General features: G+C 40.9%; 1 long non-coding RNA gene across 1 annotated transcript; it reads right to left on the bottom strand.

The window, feature by feature from the left end:
• Positions 1 to 681: 681 nt before the first annotated feature.
• LOC135227209 (uncharacterized) lies at positions 682 to 22,193 on the bottom strand. Its single transcript, XR_002787281.2, has 3 exons — positions 20,875 to 22,193; positions 15,845 to 15,937; positions 682 to 11,216 (listed from the first exon to the last, which is right to left on the bottom strand). It is a non-coding gene; the product is annotated as an uncharacterized LOC135227209 (long non-coding RNA).
• Positions 22,194 to 22,838: the final 645 nt, after the last annotated feature.

Here is a 22,838-nt window from a genome sequence, read left to right as displayed (position 1 = left end):
ATGTGGGGTCTGGGGTCTTAAACGCTAAGAAGCGGCCATCTAAGATGCATCAATTGGTCTCAACCCACCTGGAGCAAAGGAGAATGAAGAACACCAAGGTCACACGACAACTAAGAGCCCAAGAGACAGAAAGGGCCACATGAACTAGAGACCTACATCATCCTGAGACCAGAAGAACTAGTTGGTTCCCGGCCACACCCGATGACTGCCCTGACAGGGAGCACAACAGAGAACCCCTGAGGGAGCAGGAGATCAGTGGGATGCAGACCCCAAATTCTCATAAAAAGACCATACTTAATGGTCTGACTGAGGCTAGAGGAATCCCGGCAGCCATGCTCCCCAGACCTTCTGTTGGCACAGGACAGGAACCGTCCCCGAAGACAACTCATCAGACATGAAAGGAACTGGACAGTGGGTGGGAGAGAGATGCTGATGAAGAGTGAGCTAATTATATAAGGTGGACACTTAAGATTGTGTTGGCATCTCATGTCTGGAGGGGGGATGGGAGGATAGAGAGAGTGGGAAGCTGGCAAAATTGTCACGAAAGGAGAGACTGGAAGGGCTGACTCATTAGGGGGAGAGCAAGTGGGAGTACGGAGTAAGATGTATGTAAACTTATATGTGACAGACTGACTTGATTTGTAAACGTTCACTTGAAGCTCAATAAAAGTTAATAAAAAAAAAAGATAAAATAAATAAAATAAAAATCAAATTTGTTCTCAGCAAAAAAAAAATATGCATTGATAAAATACAGTATGTGTACTTTTCTATAGGTATTTTTATTTTAATAAATTAAAAATTGTATTGGCATGGAGATTTGGCCCCAATACATTTATAAATGAAAAATGTTATAAAACAATATTCACAGCATAAGCCCATTTTTGTGGGTCCATAAATATGTTTTTCAAATGTTAAGACTGGTTATCTCTTAGGAGTGAGAATATCAGTATTTCTTAACAGGTCTTATCTCTAATTTCATATTATTTATATAATGAACTTTTGAAGCCAACATGCTAAAGTTAGTGTCACATTCACACAATGCAATAATCTTAGCACTCTCGATTCCAAAAAAATATAATGCTTTGCTCAGCACTTCTGAGATACTTGAAATATTTTTACTGCTTCAAAGAAATATATGAGCTAAATAGATGACTAAGTTTGATAAGGAGAATGACCATTTATGGCTGGTTTATGAGAAATCTCAGTTCTCCTTGTATTTCCTTTGCTGCCTTCAGACACATGCCCAGTTCTATTCGATTTTAGCTGCAGAAGCTCAAGCAGTAGGCTGAGCTTCAAACACACAGAACACGTGTGCACAATCACATCATAAGTGGGATTTTCCTGCTCTGTGTGCAGAGCATGAATATAATCTAGCAGTTGAATGTGCTGTGGGGCTCTTGTCATTTTGCAGTGTGCTATTGGCAGCTCTTCACTCCAAGGCTATCACTTTAGCTGCTGGGGAAGGTGTGGTATTAAAAGATGTAGTCTTTCAGCTCTCACCATATGGAGCTATTCTATGAAGTGTATGCCCTGCCATTTCACTAGCTATTAATAAAGCCATGTTGCTTGTTCCTTGTGCTATTACAGTCCCTTCAAAAAAATGATGTCTAGATTTTTATGCTGATATCCTGATTTCCCAAAATTTCTCTTCTCAACCTTGCTGGGCATATCCTATATCTCATTTTCAAATCTAGAATAGTTTATTTTTTAACCACAGTGTATTCTTTTGGGATATGGCTCCAGCTGATCTCTATGACAATGGATAGGACCTCATCAACACACATTTATTGAGCAGATCTTTTGAGCACTACACACTGTAAGCAAGGTATGCTGGTGAAGCAAGTCATCCCCATCCTGGGTAACTTTTTATCTGAAAGGGAGTTCACAATCTCCAGGACTGAATATCCTCCATCTAGAAGGGACTCTTCCACACAGGCCTTCTGTCTTCCTGGTTTAACTTCCAGGCTGCAAATGTCTTTCTTTTGAGAGATTCAGAACTTACCTGGAATTTTCCAGGGATAGTGTTTATCAGAACAACACTCTGATCTATCTGCCTGCCACATACACCAGCCACTCGGGCATTTTCCTGGTCTCTCTTGAGCCTATAGTCTTGAGCTGTAAAGACGTTTCAGACCCTGGGTGTGCTCTCCTCTTTAGGATACCTAAAACTTTGGTGGATGCTGAGTGTATCGATTATTACCAGATGGAAAGATACAGAGACATTTTCTCTCCTACTAAATACTAACAGGGATCCCTGGTGGTGCAGTGGTTAAGTGCTCAGCTGCTAGCCAAAAGGTCAGTGATTCAAATCCACCACTGGCTCCACTTCTCCCTAAAGTTCAATTTTCACTAAAATGACTCACAAAACTCAGGGAAAGTGTTATACTTGTAACAACAGTTGTATTACAGAAAAAAAGGACACAAATGAAGAGACACATAAGGCAAGGTCTGGGAGGCTTCCCAATGTGCAACATCCTTGTCCCAAAAAGGGACACACCCTCCCACATACATCCATGTCTTTACCAACCAGGAAGCCCATAGAGCTTCCATGTCCAGAGCCCGTACCAGGGCCTCATTACATAATCCCAATTAATTGAACCATGCCCGCCCCTCCCTGAAATCAGCTGATATCACTCAGTGACTCATTAGCATAAACCCTCAGGTGTGGCCTGGAGGCTCATCAAAGACACTTCAATTACTAGAGAATTTCCAAGGTTTTAGAGGTTATCTCTCAGGAACCAAGAACAAAGACCAAATTCTTTGGGTAAAGTTAACTCTAAACCCCACAAATATCCAGTAGCAGGTGCCCAGTAAGTCATACCTCTTGTAATTTTGAGTGAGTTTGAAGGACAGTAACCTCCTGCTTCACCCAGAATCGCTGGTATACATTCATTTGTGTATTAAGCACAGCCATTATGTGTAAAAATGGTAAGGTAATGTCAGATCTTGTCTAGATACACAAGGGGGGAGAATCAGCATCATCAACAGCCCAAGACTGATTCCTATGAAGTGGAAGTCAGACATGCCTTTTCTCTCTAACCTTCTTACCAATTCTGACACCAGCCATCCCTACCACGGCACTCTCTATTTCTCTGCTGTGTTCAATAATTCATTGTAATGGCCATACGGAACTCACAAACCATACTCACAGTTATGTGGTTTATTAGGGAAGTGCCAGGGTACAACTTGGAGTCAGGAATGACTTAGAAGTAACGGAAACAACCCAGGATACAGTTGTCAATTCGGGCAACTTCTTCTCGCCTTCTGCCATTGGGCCCCGCTCAGAGCCTTCTCAGAGACTGCAAATACCAACACAGCTGTCTTGCACCAGTCTCCTGGTTGCTGCCATCTCATGCTACTATCGCTTTTGCTACTGTGGCACCGCCATCTCTTGCTGTCTTCCATGTTACAGCTCCCTTTGTTTCCTGAGCCTAGGGGGTTCTCAGCACAGGGAACCCAGGTGTAAAAGATGTGCTCCAGTCCTGGTTCTTCTTTCTTGATGATAGTGAGGTCCCCCTTTTTGCTTCTGGAATTGGATCCCTTTAAGCCTACATTAAGATGGCAAAACTGACCAATCCCCTTCTTAGAGTTCCATACTCCTTATTTGCAAGGCCCCGCCCTCACAAGGGTGGCATGTACCTCATTTGCATTATCAGCAAGCTGTCCAATTCACTTAATGGACCACAGGCACCTTATTTCCATAGTGCCACTCAATCATTGTGTGTGAGTCACAAAGACTATGGCTAGAAGGGCCATATTAATTCACTTCCCCACATTATGTGTCAGACTGACATAACCACTGTGGAATTGGGGCAGGATTAGAGGAGGTATGGCGTGAAAAAGAACCAGACCCTGCTGGAGTAGAATTTCCAGTTTCACAGTCTAGTAGGAGGGGACAGAAATATTAACAAAAAAGCATGGTCAGTGATCAGTTCTTTAACAGAAATACTGTTGTCGTTGGGTGCCTTTGAGTCAATTCTGACTCATAGCAACCCCATGTGACAGAGTAAACTGCCCCATAGGTTTTCTTGGCTATAGTACTTACAGAAGCAGATCATCAGGTCTTTCACACATAGAGCCACCAGGTGGATTCAAACTGCCAGCCTTTCAGTTCGCAGCCAAGTGTATAACCATTGTGCCACCAGAGCTCTTTAGTAGAAGCACTACAGACATTTATAGCAAAAAATAGCCAGTTGCTATTAAGTCAATTCCAACTCATGGCAACCCCATGTGTTGCAGAATAAGAACTTCATTCCATAGGTTTTTCAAGGCTGTGATCTTTTGGAAGCAGATTGCCAGGCCTTTCTTCCAAGACACCTCTGGGTGAATCCAAACAGTCAACCTTTTGGCTAGTAGTCGAGCACTTAACTATTTAAGCAACCCAGTAACTCCAAATAGAAACAGTACAGACATGAATGTATACCAGGGTTCATTAATGTCTCTTCAGTGGGTCCAGGGAGGGCTTCAAAGAGGATGTGAAGTCTGAGCTACTTCTTGAAGCATGAATAAGAGTTTCCAGACAAAGGAGAAAACTCACAAAATTATTTGATCAGAAATAACTAATGGAAGTCCCCTACTTTAGCAAAATGCTATGAACATGGTAGGTCCCCAATGAATACTTAATGAGTTAACCATCTAAACAAAGTAAAGACATATATAGGTACATATGTAGTAGGTGGAGCCCCGATGGCACAGTGGTTAAGCCTTTGACTGCTAACCAAGAGATCAGCAATTCAAATTCACCAGCTGCTCCCTGGAAATCCTTTGGGGCAGTTCTACTGCCCTATAGGGTCACTGTGAGTTGAAATTGACTCGGTGGCAATAGGTATGTTTTTTGGTTTATTTAGTAGGTACAAATTTCACAATCGGGAAACTCTGGTAATTTCACAATCCTCAACTATTGGTATGGAGCCCTCGTGACTCAGTGGTTAAGAACTATGACTGCTAACCAAAACGTTGGCAGTTGGAATCCATCAGCCACTCCTTGGAAACCCTATGTAGGCAGTTTTACTCTGCCCTATAAGGTTGCTATAGAGTCTCCATGAGTCAAAATCAATTGGTCAGCAATGGGTTTAACTATTAGTACACACAAAAAAAAAAAAAAATTTTTTTTTCTAAAAACCTATCATTTCTTTGTCAGGCCCTGTACCTTTTGCTTCATGACTTCTAGTAAGTTCAGGAAAATTTATCCCAGTCATTGCAGAATGAAAGTCCTCACAGTCAGAAGAACTCTGCCCCTCCCCCACCCCTTTTCAGGGATCATCTTCCTGTAAAATGAGGCTAATTATACCCGCCTTTGTTTTTTTGGGGGGGGCTAAGTTTTAGAGGTAATGTTTGTAAAGCCCTTAACACAATACCTGGCACAAAGTATGAGCTCAAAAATGAGAGCACCAGCTGTTATCCCTCCCCCAGTCAAGTTTAGGCCACGGCACCCTTTGCAGCCTCTTGTCCCAGTAAAAATCCTTTCCTCTTTAATACTAGGATATTGAGTTGTAATAGGTAGTAGAATGGCATAGGGAAATACAGGTTTTTTGCTACCCGTAACGACAAGATGTCCAAACCCCGCAATCCCCTTACCTATAATTTTACTGTACTTCCTAAGCCAGGCAGATTCCCATTCATCGCTCAGCTGGTACGAAAATTCAGGCTACAGCAACTTAGGTAAAAATCCCTTTTTTAAGGTGCAATACGATGAAACACAAATTTGCTTATCACTTCTGGATAATTATGAATTGTGTATCAACAAAAATAAAACCACAGGATTATTTTTTTTAATCAATCTTACTTGATCCATTTAATTTTTTTAAGGAATACCTCCTAGTCAAGAAGACTTTTGAGGTTCCCTCGTGGGCTCCTTTAACCTTCTAGGCCAAGGAAGTCCAATGTTAGCAGAAATAAATTAGTACAAGGGCACTGTCTATGATTTAGGCAAAGCTCCAAAATGATATTAGATTAACCTTAATATTTGGCAAAACAGTACCACTCACATATAACCACAGAAAATACTAACAAACAGCTAAGCAAACTATTTGCTTTCATCGTAAGGTGAGTTTAAAGGAAGTAAGATTCAAATAACTACTTTGCAGCCTTCACAGTCTTCAAGTAATCCAACAACAAGGCACTTTGTGGCTAGATGGTAGAAGTCCTAAATAGAGTTAAGTGATGATGATGATGATGATGAATGAGAAGACTGGAAAACAAAGAATAAGCCACCGCTGACCAACCCAGGAAACTCTTTGACGTTCATGCTTTGTTTTAGTCATGTCATGGTAAACAGATGACTGTGGGGACTGACCAAGATAACATTAGAATTCTAGGATTTTCTCCAGGTTCCATTGAACTAGGGACCTACAAGCCCCAGGCAAGAGAAATTTCAGGTTACATAAGTCTTTTGTGGTTTCACTGAGGTTATGTTGAAACCAAATTAAGTTGTAGAATGAGCCCTTTCTTTATTTGCATGACCGGTCCTGCCTGGCTCTTCATTGTTCAGATTCTTTTTTTTCTAAGACACAGGATGAAAGGGGCGGGGGGAATGGGACTAATGCCTAACTTAGAAGCTATCTCCTGAATTCCCAGTCCTTCTTCTTCATTCTAACTCAACACCCTAACAAGAGGATCATTTTACATTTGACACATTTCTTTCAATCCTTCTCTCCTTATAATCTGTTCAATAGAAAACAAAAGCTAACTTTCTCAAGTCTAGTAACTTGAGTCTTTAGAAAAACATACAATATCTTTTACCACCACCCATTTTTTAAAAGGGTGCAAAAAAAGAATCAACTAGTTCTCTTTTTCTTCTCTTTCTCCTATATTTGTGAAGAGGAAAATTTTTAAAATAGAGGTAAAAAGCAAGGTCCAATCTATGACGCAGTTACATACCACACTCCTTATCACAGGGTTGAAGATACCTACCTTCATTTGCTCCTGCCTGTTAAACTTGTTACCAGGCTACCCAACAAAATCATTTCTGGGTGAAAATAACCATTTTGAATGCGAAATTTGGATTAGAATTATGTCACCTACAATATTCTGTCACCTACCACCCAGCAACACATACTTACACTGCAGCATAACCACTTCCGTGGTAACAACGTGTGAAAAAAAAATGTGGCTAAAATCAACCCTAAACAAAAACTGTCTCAGCGCTGCCATTACTTACAAGTTACTCTGAACGTGTTATACCTGAACATCCCTACAGTTTAAATGTGATTCTGGAAAAGATATTAATGCCATGTTACTGTTGTTATTAGTTACCATTGAGTCAGGTCCAACTCATGGCGACCGTATACACAACAGAATGAAATGTTGCCTGGTCATTGGTACCATACATTCTTCTTATTATGTACTCCAAGTATTAAAATTTCTAATTAAATATTGAAGTATTAATATTATTCTTTTCTAAATCCCAAGACCTGTGTCCTGTTGATTTAGGGGAGTCACTTGCTGTAATAATTCAGACCCAAGGCAACCTGAAAACTAAAAAGCAATGCTGATTGATGTCAAACTGAAGCCAATTCTTGGGTGTCGCATTTTTGAGACAGGCTCAGAATCCGGTCTCCAAACATTCACCGATCTAAAGAAATAGCAAAACATAACAGGAATGTTATTCAGGAAAGCATTGTTTAGCACTCTCATAAATATGCGAATCTTTTAAACATCAAGAGTATGCAGTTTGGCTGTAAAATGTTCAAATTCAAGCTATCATTTGTGTGACAGACAGACAAATTAATTCAGACACCTCAGGTTACATTCCAAAAATTGTTTAAGTTACAGGCATGGAAGCTGAAAACGATTTTTTTCACTGAAACATGATTTTGAAATGGCAGTTAGTCCCCACAACTAGTCTTTAGAAGCCAGTTTATCCCATAACTTTGCTGAGCTATTTTGATATATTCGAAAAGCATTGACTAACGCTACTGTATTTATCATTGCAATCGTGTAAATAATCTATTGCTGTTGAGTCGATTCCTACTCATAACGACCCTATAAGACAGAGTAGAACTACTCCACAGAGTTTCCAAGGCTGTAAATCTTGACAGAAGCAGGCTGCCACATCTTTCGCCCAAGGAGCGGCTGGTGGATTGGAACCACTGATCTTTCGGTTAACAGCTGAGCGTTTAACCACTGCTCCAGTCTTGTAATAGCTACTACAGTATTTTCCAATCTCATGACATAACTAGGCATGGAAAGTTTCATTGTAAATAGGACAAGATAGACTACAGGTAAGACTTAAAATCATTTTTATTTCTAGGAAGCGTATGTGGGCGAAATTCTTTTTTGAGTTCTTGCATTTCTATTTCTCTCAAAAATGACAACTTGGCTGGGTGTTAAAATTTTGGCTAGCAGCTGTCCTCCCTCAAGCCCCACAGACACTGTTCTATTGTTTGTTTGTTTTTTTATATTTATCACTTGCAGATTGGAAAATCAAAAGCAGTTTGCTTTTTATTTCATCGTAGGTAAAATGTGGTGATTGTTTGATGGGGGGTAAGAGGGGTGAGGGCAATATGGAGGTTAGGATGCCTGTAGGGAATATTTTAAGAATATATTCATGTGTTAGTGTTGCAATTTTTAAATCTGCAGCTCAGGTCTTTAATTCAGAAATGTTTTAATTGTATTAAATTTTTATTTTATGTTTACTTATTCAAAAGCATTTAAACGGGGAAGCAGCATGGTTGTTTCATGAGCAATGTCGTAGTGTGGGAAATGGATTTGGGGCAGGACAAAGATGGACACTGAAAAATACATTAGGATCTCCTACAAAGCCACAGGCAAGGGGTATGGAAGGCCTTACTAACGAAGGAATAGGGAAGAGATAGATGAAAGAAATACCTAAGAGGCCAAATCTGAAACTATATAATTTAGTGATGAATTGGATGTGGGGGATGAGGGAATAGGGAAAAATGGGAATGAACGCGCATATAATGTATGGGTGAGAGTGCCATTGGTAGTGTCATTAATTATGATTGGGAATCCAGGGGAAGGAACAAGCTGCAGTATCTATGTGTTTCGGTTATATCTATTGGAGTGTGAAACAAGCCATCCTAAATCTCAGGAATTTAAAATAACAATCACTTATTTAGCTCACAGTCTGCACTTCGGGCTGACTTCAACGGGCAAGTTTCACCTCTGCTCCACGTGGTGTCAACTAGGGCAGCGTGACTGTGGCTAGAGGACCCACTTCAAAGATGGCTCACTCACATGGCTGGCAAGTTGGTGCTGGCTGCCCACTAGGTCCTCTGCCAGGGCTATCAGCCAGAACACCCATCTGTGGGCTTTCCATGTGGTTGCTTGACTTTTTCACAGCAGGTGTCAAGCTTCCAAGAGCAAATGTCCAAAACACAGAAAGTGGAAGCTTCTTAAGGGTTTGGGCCTAGAAATTAGCACCCAGTCACTTCTGCTATAGGCTACTGATCAAGTAGTCACAAAGCACAGGTTCAAAGAGAGGGTCATAGACTCCATTTCTCAATAATTTGGGGGCCATATTTTAAAACTGTGGGACCTAACCAATATATACCCAATAAAACCAAAAACCAAACCCAGTGCCGTGGAGTCGATTCCGACTCATAGCGACCCTATAGGACAGAGTAGAACTGCCCCATAGAGTTTCCAAGGAGCACCTGGTGGATTCGAACTGCTGATCCTTTGGTTAGCAGCCGTAGCACTTAATCACTACACCACCAGGGTTTCCATATACCCAATATGTAATATAATTTATACGAACCTGAGTTTAGGAAAGAGGTCAAAGAAGAATACCAGTTTAGAAGTCATCTATCCAGAGATGCAGCAGAGGCACATTTATTGCAACATTAATGAGGCCCTGTCTCTAATTTTGGAAACTCTGATGGCATAGTCGTTACAAGCTATAGCAGCTAACCAAAAGGGCAGCAGTTCGAATTCACCAGGTGCTCCTTAGAAACCCTATGGGGCAGTTCTACTCTGTCCTTTATGTCACTATGAGTCAGAATCGACTTGATGGCAATGAGTCTGGTTTTGGGTTTTTGGTACCTAATTTTGTATTTTTTTTTTTTTAAAGGGAGACCCCAAAGTTATAGAAGCATCAGACCTCACAAAGCCTGGACCTACCCCCAGGTGGAGTTTAAATCATAAGAGAGTATATAGATTGAAAAGAGCAGTGAACTGAGAATGAAAACCTGAAAATGTCAAGATTCACAAGGTAGACGAGAGAGAAGAAGGAAATTATGACTTCTTAGAATCCCTTCAGAGAGACAGGAGGAGATCAGAGAAGAATCTGTCACAGAAGCCAAGGAAGAAGAAAGCTTCAGGAAAGAGTAACTGGTAAACACTCTCAAAATAAAGTATAAAGGTCAAAAAGAAAAAGAACTAAAAAGACTCCTTTTGAGTCAGCATCATGGAGATCCATTAGTGACCTTATCAAAACAGCTTCGGGGGAAGCAGAAGCCAGATTTTAGTGTGTTGAGAAGTAAATGTTAATTGAAAAAATGGAGACAGAAAGAAATTTGTCTGAAAAGGCATTTAGAAATAGATGCAGAAATACAGGAGGTTGAGAGCTAGAAAAACACCAGTTTCCAAGACTGTTTTAAGAAGAAATACAAAGCCTGAAGAGTACTATAACTATTAAAGAAATTGAAGCAATATTTTAAAATATTCTCACAATGAAAACACCAGGCTCAGATGGCTTTACACAAAAATTCTACCAAACTTGTAAAGGGAAAGATCATCTGTCTTAGAGAATTTCTTTCAGGAAATAAAGAAAAAAGGGAGAATGCGCCCAAGTCATTTTACACATTGAGCATAAACATAATACCAAACATTAAGAGAAGGGTAACTTTTAGGCCTTTTTAATTCATAAATAAAGATGCAGAAATCTCAAACAAAATACTAGCAATGTCAAACGGAACAGTATGTTGTTGTTTTTGTCCCTAGCAGTCGTGGTATCGGCCCCCGATTCATGGCGACTCCAAGCACAACGGTGGAATGAAATGCCGCCCAGTCCTGCACCATCCCCTTACAGGTTCCAGATAGCACTGTTGTGATCCATGAGGTTTTCATTGGCTGATTTTCAGAAGTTGGTCATCAGGCCTTTCTTCCTAGTCCGTCTTAGTCTGGAAGCTCCACAGAAACCTGTTCAGCATCATAGCCTCCAATTACACACAGGTGGCGGAGCCATGAAGTGCACTGGCCAAGAACGAACCCAGGTCTCCCACATGGAAGGCAGGAAGTCTACCACTGAACCCCTGTGGAACAGTATAACATTATCAAGTTGATTTCACCCCAGGAATACAAGGGTGGTTTAATAAAAACCCCGTAATGTAATTCAGCACATGAACATATAAAATAAAAGAAAACCATAAGATCAGTTTAACAGGTACAGGAAAAGCATCTAATAAAATTCAACATAAAACAAACTCATTGCAAAAGAAGACTGGAAGGGAGTTTCCTAGCATAGTATCTATGATACAGGAAATGTTGGAACCATTCTCTTTAAAATCAGGAATGAAACAAGAATGACCACAATCATTATTTCTTTTCAACATTGTATTGAAGGTTCCACTAATCCCAAATGCCTAAAGAAGCAGCCTTCCCCCATTTTCTGTGCTAATCCTACCTCTCAGTTGGCTTTGCTAACTCGGTCTCTAACTGATATCTGTTTAAGTTCTGGTTCCTCGAGATCTTATTCTCAACCTGGGCTGCACAATGAAATCATCTAGCCTTTAAATTTACTGATGCCTGGTGGTACAGTTGGAGTCCCTGGTGGCATAGTGGTTAAGTGCTACGGCTGCTAACCAAGAGATCAGCAGTTCGAATCTGCCAGGCACTCCTTGGAAACTCTATGGGGCAGTTCTACTCTGTCCTATAAGGTCGCTATGAGTTGAAATTGACTCGATGGCAGTGGGTTTTGGGTTTTGGGTTGGTGGTACAGTGGTTAAGAGCTACAGCTGCTAACCAAAAGGTTAGCAATTCGTACCCACAAGCTGCTCCCTGGAAACCCTATGGGGCAGTTCAACTCTGTCCTATAGAATTGCTAGGAGTTGGAACTGACTCAATGGCAGTGGGTTTGGTTTTTTTTTGTTTGTTTGTTTTTAATGTATACACTTTTGGAAGTGCCACGGCCACCTGAAGGTCCAAAGCTTCTTCTCCATCACACTGGTACCCTAGTACCCACATACTCATTTCTGTCCCCTATGCAGCAAGCTCTCTAAAGGTGAGGATTGTGTGCTGTGAAAACTGAAGCAGGGCACCTTTAGCTAGAAATAGGGTTGTTTCCACATTATTGGCAAGCCGAAATTAAGAGCCAGAACAAATAAGAAAAGGAGACTTACAGGAGCAAGAACACATTATAATGCGATAGTACTGCTTTTACAAGATTGGGCGGAGGCGTCATGGGGGCAGGGAGGTTCAGCCTACAGCGAAATATGCACTAGAAATGGACCAGCACTCCACCTTCAGAAATGCAAAACTGATAGCAAGAATGGAGTCTGTCTCTACTCCCATCAACCCCTGAGCCACACTGCCCAAAAGTGACTTCCCCCATGTTTTCTTTCCTTCCTTTCCTATCAGTATTGAAGGGTGAAAAGGGACTCCCCTAACCCTCACTGCCAGAGTGATAAGAAATCTTCCCACACCCCTGCAACCCACAGAGCAAGAGGGGACTTTCCTGTCGAAGTGACAAGATGGGAATCCCCTGCCACAGAGGCATCTAGAAAGTAAGGCTGTAAATGGAGTGTATACATCTATCTCGGAGAAGGAAACCGGACTTCCTTGAACCCCAGGTCTGTGTGTGCTTTTCATAAGTGATCTAACTGAATATGCATTATTATTCCCATTTTACAGGTGGAAAACTGAGCTTGCCCACAGCCCCAGAACCAGTGAGCGGTGGAACCCGGTTTTCAGCATATGTATGTGTCTGTGTATGTGTGTGTGTGAGTGTGTATCAGAATGATTCTAAAATCATTGATTCTTCCATCGTAAAATGCACTAACCTGTGCTTGTTGTAGACTTATTTTCAAACAAGATGATAAAAGCTGAAAAACTGTTCTCTAAGTTTTCCATTGAAGCCCTGCTTGCACAGTGGTTAAGAGCTCGGCTGCTAACCAAAAAGTCAGCAATTCAAATTCACCAGCTGCTCCTTGGAAACCATATGGGGCAGTTCTACTCTGCCCATAGAGTCACTATGAGTTGGAATCCACTCGAAAGCAACCAGTTTTTTTGGTTTTAAAGGTTCCCATTACCCCTCACCATCCTGAGGCAGAGCACAGCTCATCTTTGATCTCATGCCAAAGCAACACAGAATAACACCATGAACTTTTTCCATCCACCAATACCAAGATCAAAGAACCTGTTACCACCAAACTCCAGGCCAGCTGGGGAAACCCCTGCACCACCACCACCATAGCCGAGCACAGCCCTGGGGGACACACCTATACCAAGACTCTGTCCTGGTTGCTAAAATCTAGCTTTCACCAGGCAAAAGGTGAAGACTTGTGGGAGGTGCCCCGCCTTCGGAAAGCAACCGGATAAAGCTGCCTTCTCAGCCCTACGTGACTGGGGCTAAAGTGCAAATAGGGCGTCGCTGGGCAATGAGTGGAACGGCTGTGCGTGTCCCAGCAAGGCAGTGCCAGCTCCCCAGTTGCTTCATTTGGAATCACTCCCTGACTCATCGCTAGGCCAATTTATTTTGTTGCTTATATTCATTAGATTAAAATGATTTAATTAGGCTGTGAAGTGTGGGCTTGTTTGGTGTGCAGCATGGCTCCTGCATTTTTTTGTTGTGTCCATGTATTTAAACCTCAGGGGAAAAGGAGAATATTTTTATTCCCACGGCACCCTTCGAGAACAAATTAAATATTGTTTTCTCTTGCTGCCTACCTCATGACTTCACTCCTTTTGGGCTACATAATGTGAAAGGAACCATTTCAGTAATTGCCATATTTTGAAGAGCAGTAGGGAGCATTACAGCTAGGGTGTCATACTGCTTAAGTTGTAGCTAATAAGAATAAAAAGTAATGGGGGAGAGTGCATGAATGCGTTCCTTTTTCAAGGCTGGCTCAGTCTTTGTCTGTCTGTGCTCTCTTGGTAGAAATGACCAAAGATACACAGACATGGTCGAACTCTTCTTTCCTTACCCGTATGCCTTCAGGAGAAGCAACTGTGTACAAAAAATATAAGGGGGAAAAGCACAAGAATGTTCCAGTGCCATGTATACACCAAAAACTCAGTTGTCCTCAAGTCAACTATAATCTCATTGTGATTCCCTATGTGTCAGAGTAGAACTGTGCTCCATAGGTTTTTCAATGGCCGATTTTTTGGAAGATCTCCAGGCCTTTCTTCCAAGCACCTCTGGGTGAACTGGAACCTCTGACCTTTCAGTTAGCAGCTAAGAGCTTTAATCATTTGCACTACCCTTTTTTTTGCATACAGCTGGTGCTCAAAATGCGCTTCTTTATTCAATCTTTAATATGATTTACAACCCAGGTCTCTTTCAATCCCCTAGGCATTAAAAGGAGCCCTGGTGGCATAGTGGTTAAGCGTTCAGCTGCTAACCAAAAGGTCGGCAGTTCAAATCCACCTTGGAAACACTATGGGGCAGTTCTACCCTGTCCAATAGGGTCGCTATGAGTCGGAACCGACTCAACAACAACAGACATTAAAAACAAACGCTGCTTCACAAGGGTAAATTCTCTTGTCCCCAGTAGTCCTCTCCCTACCTTCCAAGGCCCCATGCCATCCTTCCACAACCCCCTCAGATCCAGCCTGTAACTAAAGTATCATCTTCTTCTGAGTAAGAGCTCACATTTCATCATTTAGCAGCTCCTGAAATCCTACTTCCTCTTCAGAAATGCTTTTTAACCTCTGTCTCAGTCTTCCCTATACACAAACCCTGTCATGCAGTTCCTGTGAGTTCTCTTCTCACAACAGCCCACAAAATGAATATATTGCAGTGCCTGTATGTAACCAAGACTTTGCTTTATATGTTTGCTCCTTGTTCAATTGTTTTTCTCCATAACTGCATAGTAAGAAATGCCAGGTTAAGCAAGAATCTGTCTGCTGTGTGAGAGAGGATCCCTATGACCAGCAGCTACAGTGTTATTTGGTGCAGAATTTAAGAGAATCTAAGGAGGAATACCAGTCTGAAAAATCCTGCTATTTCAGCGATCACAGGCCAGATCAGGGTATCCTACTTGCTGGTCTGGCCTCATTGGTGTTGTAGACATGGGTTACACGCATCTATGCCTATAGTAAATTACCAGAGGATGACTGGAGAAACCCAGTCCTGATTTTTAAGTGTAATCCATACATTGTACTCATCACATCAAGGCCACCATGAAGTGCTTCCTTGCACTTGACAGTCAGGTTCTAGGGCTTTTACGTTATTATTGTTATTGTTGTATTACTTTGAGTTTCTTTGTTTTTAAGCGGCTCAAGTCTTTCCTAAGTAAATCACCTTCCTCTGCTCCATTCATGAATTTTGCAGTTTATCGGGATCTAGCTCCACGTCAAATGGCAGCTAGATGAATAGTCTCCTACACACATCCTTTACACGAACGGAAGTAGGCCTGCCTAGTGCCCCCTGTCATCCGTCTGCCCATCCAGCTGTCCATCTGTCCATCCGTCCGTCCGCCCGCTCGCCCACCCGCCCGCCCATCCATCCATCCATCCATCTATCCATCCACCCACCCACCCACCCATCCATCCATCCATCCAACATATGTTTATTAAAGACTTACGATGTGTTGTTCTGGGCATTGAGGACACCACCCTAAGTGAGGAAGACGTGGACTCCATTCTATGAAAATCACCCTGCAGGACATAAGCCCCTTTCTTGGCCTCTAGACGAAGTTTCAGAGGAGGCACAGCTACTTACGTGAGACTGACGTGTCCTTTTGTAGACCTTTTGTAGCTGTACAGGGTTGTGTTGAGACCACATTTTGTTCCACCGTTAGCTCTCTCTTCCTCACTACAGCATGGAAGAATCAGGAAGAAAAATAATCACTGGCTTATATACACTGCTCACTTCTAGACTTAATATTATAAACCTATCCCCATCTCATGTCTGGTAATAGATTATGCTTAGACATCACGACCGCAAAGCCAAAGACATTTCCAGGCATTAAGCAGCCTTAACAGGCAACTCCCAAAATCAAGTGGGAAGACAACACCAAAAATTCATCAGGGCAGCATATCTTTTTTCTTAATCCATAAGCATCTTTTAGACCTCAAAAAACTTAGAAATAAGTTTATAAATGTTTAAATAAAATCAAACCTATAATGTTAATGATTTGTATTAAGGAATTTGTACATACTTGGTATCTTCAGTATTTGTAAGAAAATTTAGTTTCTTTGAGTAATAGTTCAGCCTTGTAATTCCAATTTAAAATACAGGCAGTTCCCAGGTTACAAACATCCAACTTATGGACAACTCCTACTTAAGGACGGACTTCCATAAAGCCTATTACATTAAACCTTTGAGTGAAATACAATGGTTCATAATAACAAATGCACCCACTACATTGAGATGCTCATGAAAACATGGCACGGTTTGGAAGTGTTTCTTAAGTGTTTGATATGCATGGAAAGGTAAAATATATACTAAGACAAACATCTGACTAACTGGTGCTAAATAAGAACCGAATGTACCTGTTCCAACTTATCTACAAATTCTACTTAAAGACAGACTGAGGAATGGATCTCATAACCCGGGAACTGCCTGTATATAATTGAGTTATTGATTTAGAGTTGTGACAGTAAAAATAATATCGGAAGATTTAAGAGATCTTAGTGTTCCCATATCTGTAAGCTCGATTCGTTAGACTTGTAACAGTTCAACTCCTTACAAAGGGTTTTGTCAGTTAAATAATCGCAGTCTTTAAAAAGAAAATGAATCATACTTAAATGAAAAATAAAATTTCAAATGTCCCAGGCTGTTTAGTTAAGTTTGTAAACGGGACCAAGCATTAGTCAAAGACCCCCTTATAAGTGATTGTTAAAATCAGCTAGATTTATAAACAGAAAAATAAGATTTATAAGCTGAACTCAAAAGTTTAATAAGCTACATTGATGGGTTTGTCATATTAATTGATTATTAATTTTTAAAACAAAAATACCTCTGAGTAATCTTTTCTGCCCACAAAAACTACCTTAAAGAATATTTTTAAAACCACATTTAACAACATCCTTGGGAGTTTAGGAAGCAGACAAAGAGAAAGCAGGGAAAATGTATACTGATATTTATAAGGCCCAGAAGCCAAAAACCAAAACCAAACCCACTGCCATCAAGTTGATTCCTACTCATAGCGACGCTGTAGGACAGAGTAAAACTGTCCCATAGAGCTTCCAAGGAACACCTGGCGGATTCAAACTGCTGAACGCTTGGTTAGCAGCCATCGTACTTAACCACTACGCCACCAGGGTTTCCGAAAGGCCCAGGAAAAAAAAAGATTTTTTTTTTTTTTTTTTAGTAGGGCCTTTTCACCTACCCTTTGCTAAAAAAGCCCTTTGCTATCTTCCAGTAAATGCAGGAGAAATTTGCAGGGAAATGCTGTAAGATATAATGTGGATGAAACGAACTGTCGAAATTATTCAGTAATATTTATTGTTGAATTCCTAGTTTGTATTTAACAACATGGGAGAATACAAACGTATATGAAGTTTCTAATCAAGTGAGGCAGATAAGATGCACAAACCTTAAACAATTAGAGAACAGAATTATTCAGTTCAATAAACATTTATTGAGAATCAAGCTTGCAAGGAATACAGTGATTGGCTCCAGGAAGAGCAAGAGGGCTGGGCTCAAAAACAAGCAATAAGCTTTATAATTAAGTGCTAAATTGCGTGTTGCAGAAGTCAAGTGAGAAGCATTCAAAGAGAGATACCGAAGTGCATTGGAACAGCTGAGATTTATGGATGAGGTAAAGATTGATCTGAGCCTTCAAGGACTTTGGAATGCAGAGTGGGACAGGCCTGAGAGGGAGAGGAGGAGAGATGCTATGAGCCTTGCAGAAACCCTGGTGCCATAGTGGTTAAGTGCTACGGCTGCTAACCAAGAGGATGGCAGTTCAGATCTGCCAGGTACTCTTTGGAAACTTTATGGGGCAGCTCTATTCTGCCCTACAGAGTCACTATGAGTTGGAATCGACTCGACGGCAGTGGGGTGTACAAAGGGAATGACAGAGAAACCAATAGAGAAGAGATGCTTCACATCGAGGGGCAGAAGAATTAGATTTATGGAGCAATTTCTAAGTTACACAAGACTCAGAGAAGAACTAAAAGCAGTAAGAATTAACTACCAAATATTGGGAGGAGGTTCTGTAACACAAATCATCATTTTTTGTAGCAAGGCACCAGTAAGTATTATTTAAATTTGATTTATTGATTTATTAAAAAAAAAGTATAAGCATATATTATTAGAGCTTTGCAGTAAGTACTAGAGGAACAATAATGAGACACAGTTAAAATAGCTTGTCTCTAAGGCTGGAACTAAGAATAAGGAGAGCTGGGGACCAGAGAACACTGCTTTTTATCCTAAGCATTTCTGCACTATTTGAGCTGATACCATGTGAATGTATTACTTTGATCCAAATGTGAAAATTAAAGACAAATAAACTCAGTTACTAGGGCCATGGTTATTTGACCCAGAAGCAGATATAGTATGAAGTTAATGAAGGTTAAGCTTTAGGGCCCCTCACTTGACTGACCTCTTCCATATCTAATTTATTCATATACTTTCTTTTCTTTTTTCTGAAAGAGGGCCCCCAAGTAGTACGAGCTTCAGGCCCCAGAGGACCCTGGTTTGCACTAAGATTTTTTTCATCTCTTCAGTTCTTTAATGCCTTTCTTACTTTATATTTCCAAGAAAGAACCCAGTCTCACTGTCATTTTATGTCACTTTTAATCAAGGCACCTGGTCTTGCTGTTGTTCTTAGTTGCTGTTGAGTGGCCAGAAAACTAGCTCATCTCAACTTTATGCATGATGGAACAAAAGGTTGCCCGGTCCTGCACCACCTTCGTCACTGTCATTGCTAGTTGGAATCGATTGTTGTGGCTATTCACCTGGCCTTAGTTATGCTAAAAAATGATTTGTATTCAAAATACAAACCCCTACTTGATTCAGTAAGCAATATCAAGACTCTTAGATTTTAAACAGGGAAACGACCAAGGGGAAGTAGTGATTTACAAAACATTCTCTTGACGTAGATTGAAGCTGGCAGAGACTGGAAGCAGAGGGGCAGTTTCTGTAATTGACAGGTGAGTTATGAAGATATAGGCCAGGTGGTAAAAGAAGGAAAGGAAAGAATTAGACAGATACAAGAGGCATTTCAAAATAGAATTACCCAGGCCTAGCTACCAGCTGAAAAGCTGCCCCACAAGACAATAATAGCGAATTAGAATAATTCCAAACTACATGTCGGGACAGAGCCTGAGTTTTTCCTCTTCATTTGGCAAATTCCTCACGGGCTTCAGCTGAAAATTTGACCAGTAAAACCAACTTGAATGAACTCATCCTGCCAGTCATTCTGAAACTTTGTTGTTTGCCCTCAAGTCAATCTGACTCATAGAGACCCTATATGACAGAGTAGAACGGCCCCATAGGGTTTTCTAGGCTGTAATCTTTATGGGAGCAGATCACCAGGTCTTTTCTCCCCAAGAGGCGCTAATGAGTTTGATCTGCTGACTCTTCAGTTAACCGTCGTACCACCAGGGCTCCTTTCTGTAACTCTAGTCAACCATACATGGATGGAATTCTATTAGCAAGTTTTAAAACAGTGAACTTTCTTTTAATAAACAAAATCATGGCTTGTCTACTACTCCTGAATATGTATTTATATTCTTGTACATCATCTTCAGGAGCCTGTGCTGACGAGAGACACTAATAAATTGATTCAATTAGAGCAGCTGACAGTGCTTTGGAACAGCGAGTTCTTACTTAGACACAGTTTATATCACTGCCTATATTCCCTATTGTGGCAGGTTGGTTCCTAATCTGCATTCTGTAGGAGGACTGCACATAACAAAATTGTTCTCCATTGCTAAAGCCATGTGGCAAAAGCAAAACCAAGACACCAAGCTAAAGCATCAGGCTATATTTTGTGAAGAACATCTATATATTTCCTACTGCTCTTGCAAGCCTGTATTTTTAATATCTCTCCAGCATATTATGGATTGTATGTGTGTAACTTGGGGATTCTGAATCCATAAACTGTCAGTCTTTGAATTTCTCTGTGGAAATAAGAAATTGAAAATCACGTTGGTATGCAGCCAAACCAACACGGCTGAACTAGAAAGTGAAGGCGGTAAATGATGCACCTGAGTCGTTCCCTGATGGATTGACTTGATTGCAACACATCTGGAGAGATCAATAGCCAGGCCTGGAACTCACAGGAACTGCTCCCCTTCATGGTCTATACCCTGGCTTAGGACTTTTTTTTTTTTTTTTTCCTCTCTTACAGATGGAGCCTAACGTTCTATCCTTCTGTTTAAAAAAAAAAAACATTAACTTTTTGGGATCATATAAATACCCACAACCGTTGAGTCAATTCCTACTCATAGCAACCCTATAGGACAGGGTAGAACTGCCCCATAGGATTTCCGAGGTTGTAAATCCTTATGGAAGCAGACTGCCACATCTTTCTCCCTCGGAGCAGCTGGTGGGTTCAAACCAACGAACTTTCGGTTAGTGGTCGAGCGCTTTAACCACTGCACTACCGGGGCTCCTTGATTGCATAAATAAGTACTAAAATGTTACTAATCAAAATGCCTAATAAGCACAGAAAGCGAGTTAACAAGTGGAAATATAGAGCTAAATATGTGTAGTGTTTTCCTACAACATCTTCAAAACTAGCAAGTAAATCAGACAGACAAGAAAGACAATCGACCTATAAATGTGATGATACATACCTGTTTTCTGTGTTCAATAATCTCACCGTATGTAGAAAGAAGAGGGTGAGACCTTCAATGCGTCATAAATTTTACTGCCCTCTGATCGCATCCTTTCTGACATTCTCTGCCACCTCAATCTGTTGTTTGTCCCAATTGCTTCCTATCTTCAGCCTCTCCCTCTCTACTGGCTTCTTGCCATCCCTGGCATTTAAACATGCTATAATCCCCATCTTGAAAAAAAAGTCCCTCCTTCACCCACTGCCCTTCACAACTCAAGTGTCTTTAAAAAGTTATACCCAATCATTGGCTCCCTGGCCTCACCACCCGCTCCCTGCTCACCCCTGCAGTCTCACACCCACCCCTACCATCTTCCACAAACAGCTACTTTTGCTACTGTCAAAAACTCCAGCTAACCTTATCTTCCTTGCAAAAAATAAAAACAAGAAAATTTCCTTTTAAATCATTGTTCTGGTGTTTACTTTTCTTCTCTGGCTATTTCTTTACAGTCTCTTTTGCTGGCTCATCCTTTTTCATAGTTTAATTTCATCTAATGGTTTTGTTAACCAACTTTCTTCTCTTCTTGTACACACTCTCCCATTGATCTCTTCCTTTCCAAAAGATTCAATCACCATCTATATGCATGTTGTTATGAGACTGGGAGCTATGCCACCAGTATTTCACATACTAGCAGGGTCACCCATGAGGGACGGGTTTCAGTGCAGCTTCCAGACTAAGACAGACTAGGAAGAAAAGCCCAGTGATCTACTCCCCAAAATTTGCCAGTGAAAACCCTATGTACAATTATAAAGATGGCACAGGACCAGGCAACATTTCATTCTGTTGTACATCGGGTCACCACGAGTCAGAGCCGGCTCGACAGCAACTAACAACAGCAATCATAGTCTGGATCTCCTTCTAAATTCCAGAACCGTAGATCCCATGGGCATCATCATTTGGCTGTTCCAGAAGTTTCTCCGGATCAACATGTCTAAAACCAAACTCTTCTTCTTTCAACCCAGACCTGTTCTCCCCGGGTTCACTATCTTGTTGAACAGTGTCACAATCCAGTCAGTGTTGTTACACTGAGGGCCACCAGTGCCAGTGTGGGTAAAGTATTTTAATATCTTAGAGTTGTACTTTTTATCATTGTGCTGATCCAATTAGTCCAAATTCATTCTTTTCATTCTATTGTTCGTGTAACTTTAAAAGTCAATCATGTTAGAAAAAAATTTTTTCAATAACCACTTTGGAAGATATATAATAAATCTAAATGTTTTTAAGAAATAGTTTTCAGTCTTCAACCCTTTGCTAAAGGTAACTGCTGTTGCTGCTGGGTGCCATTGAGTCGATTCACTCACAGTGACCCCGTATGATAAAGCAGAACTTCCCCACAGGGTTTTCTAGGTTGTAATCTTTATGGAAGCACATCACCAGGACTTTCTCCCCCAGAGTGGCCAGGGAGTCGGAACCACCAACCTTCTGGTTAGCAGCCAAGCACTCAACCATTGTGCCACAGGGCTTTTTAAAGTGTAACTAGCAGATCCAAACTGGTATCTTCTAGAGACCAGAAGGATTAAATGGACCTTGATGGGGGTGCTTTGACATTACCATAGAAAAATAATTTGTATGTAATTATATACATACTATTTTATAAAGTTGATCTATGCCAAATTTCTGTCCATCCTAATATATTGGAAAATTGAGGTTGAGTAATAAGTACTTCAAGGGTCATTTAGGCAAACACGGAACAAAGGATGGCTCAAGTGTTCAGCTTCCATGTTTTCTGAGACTTTCTTCATCTGGAAAATGGAGTACTGATACCTACCTGACATGGACAGTGTGAAGATTTAATGAAATAACATGTGTAAAATTCATGACACATGCTAGATTCTCAAGAATTTCAACAAAAACAAAAAATTTTTTTAATTTCCCACCATTTTCTTCCCTTCAATTCAGAGGTCTTTTGATACAGAATGAATATT

Source organism: Loxodonta africana, chromosome 23 (genome assembly GCF_030014295.1).
Source record: "Loxodonta africana isolate mLoxAfr1 chromosome 23, mLoxAfr1.hap2, whole genome shotgun sequence".
Taxonomy (NCBI): Eukaryota; Metazoa; Chordata; class Mammalia; order Proboscidea; family Elephantidae; genus Loxodonta; species Loxodonta africana.
Note: the sequence above shows the minus strand (reverse complement) of the source record. Positions and strands in the feature narration are given on the sequence as shown.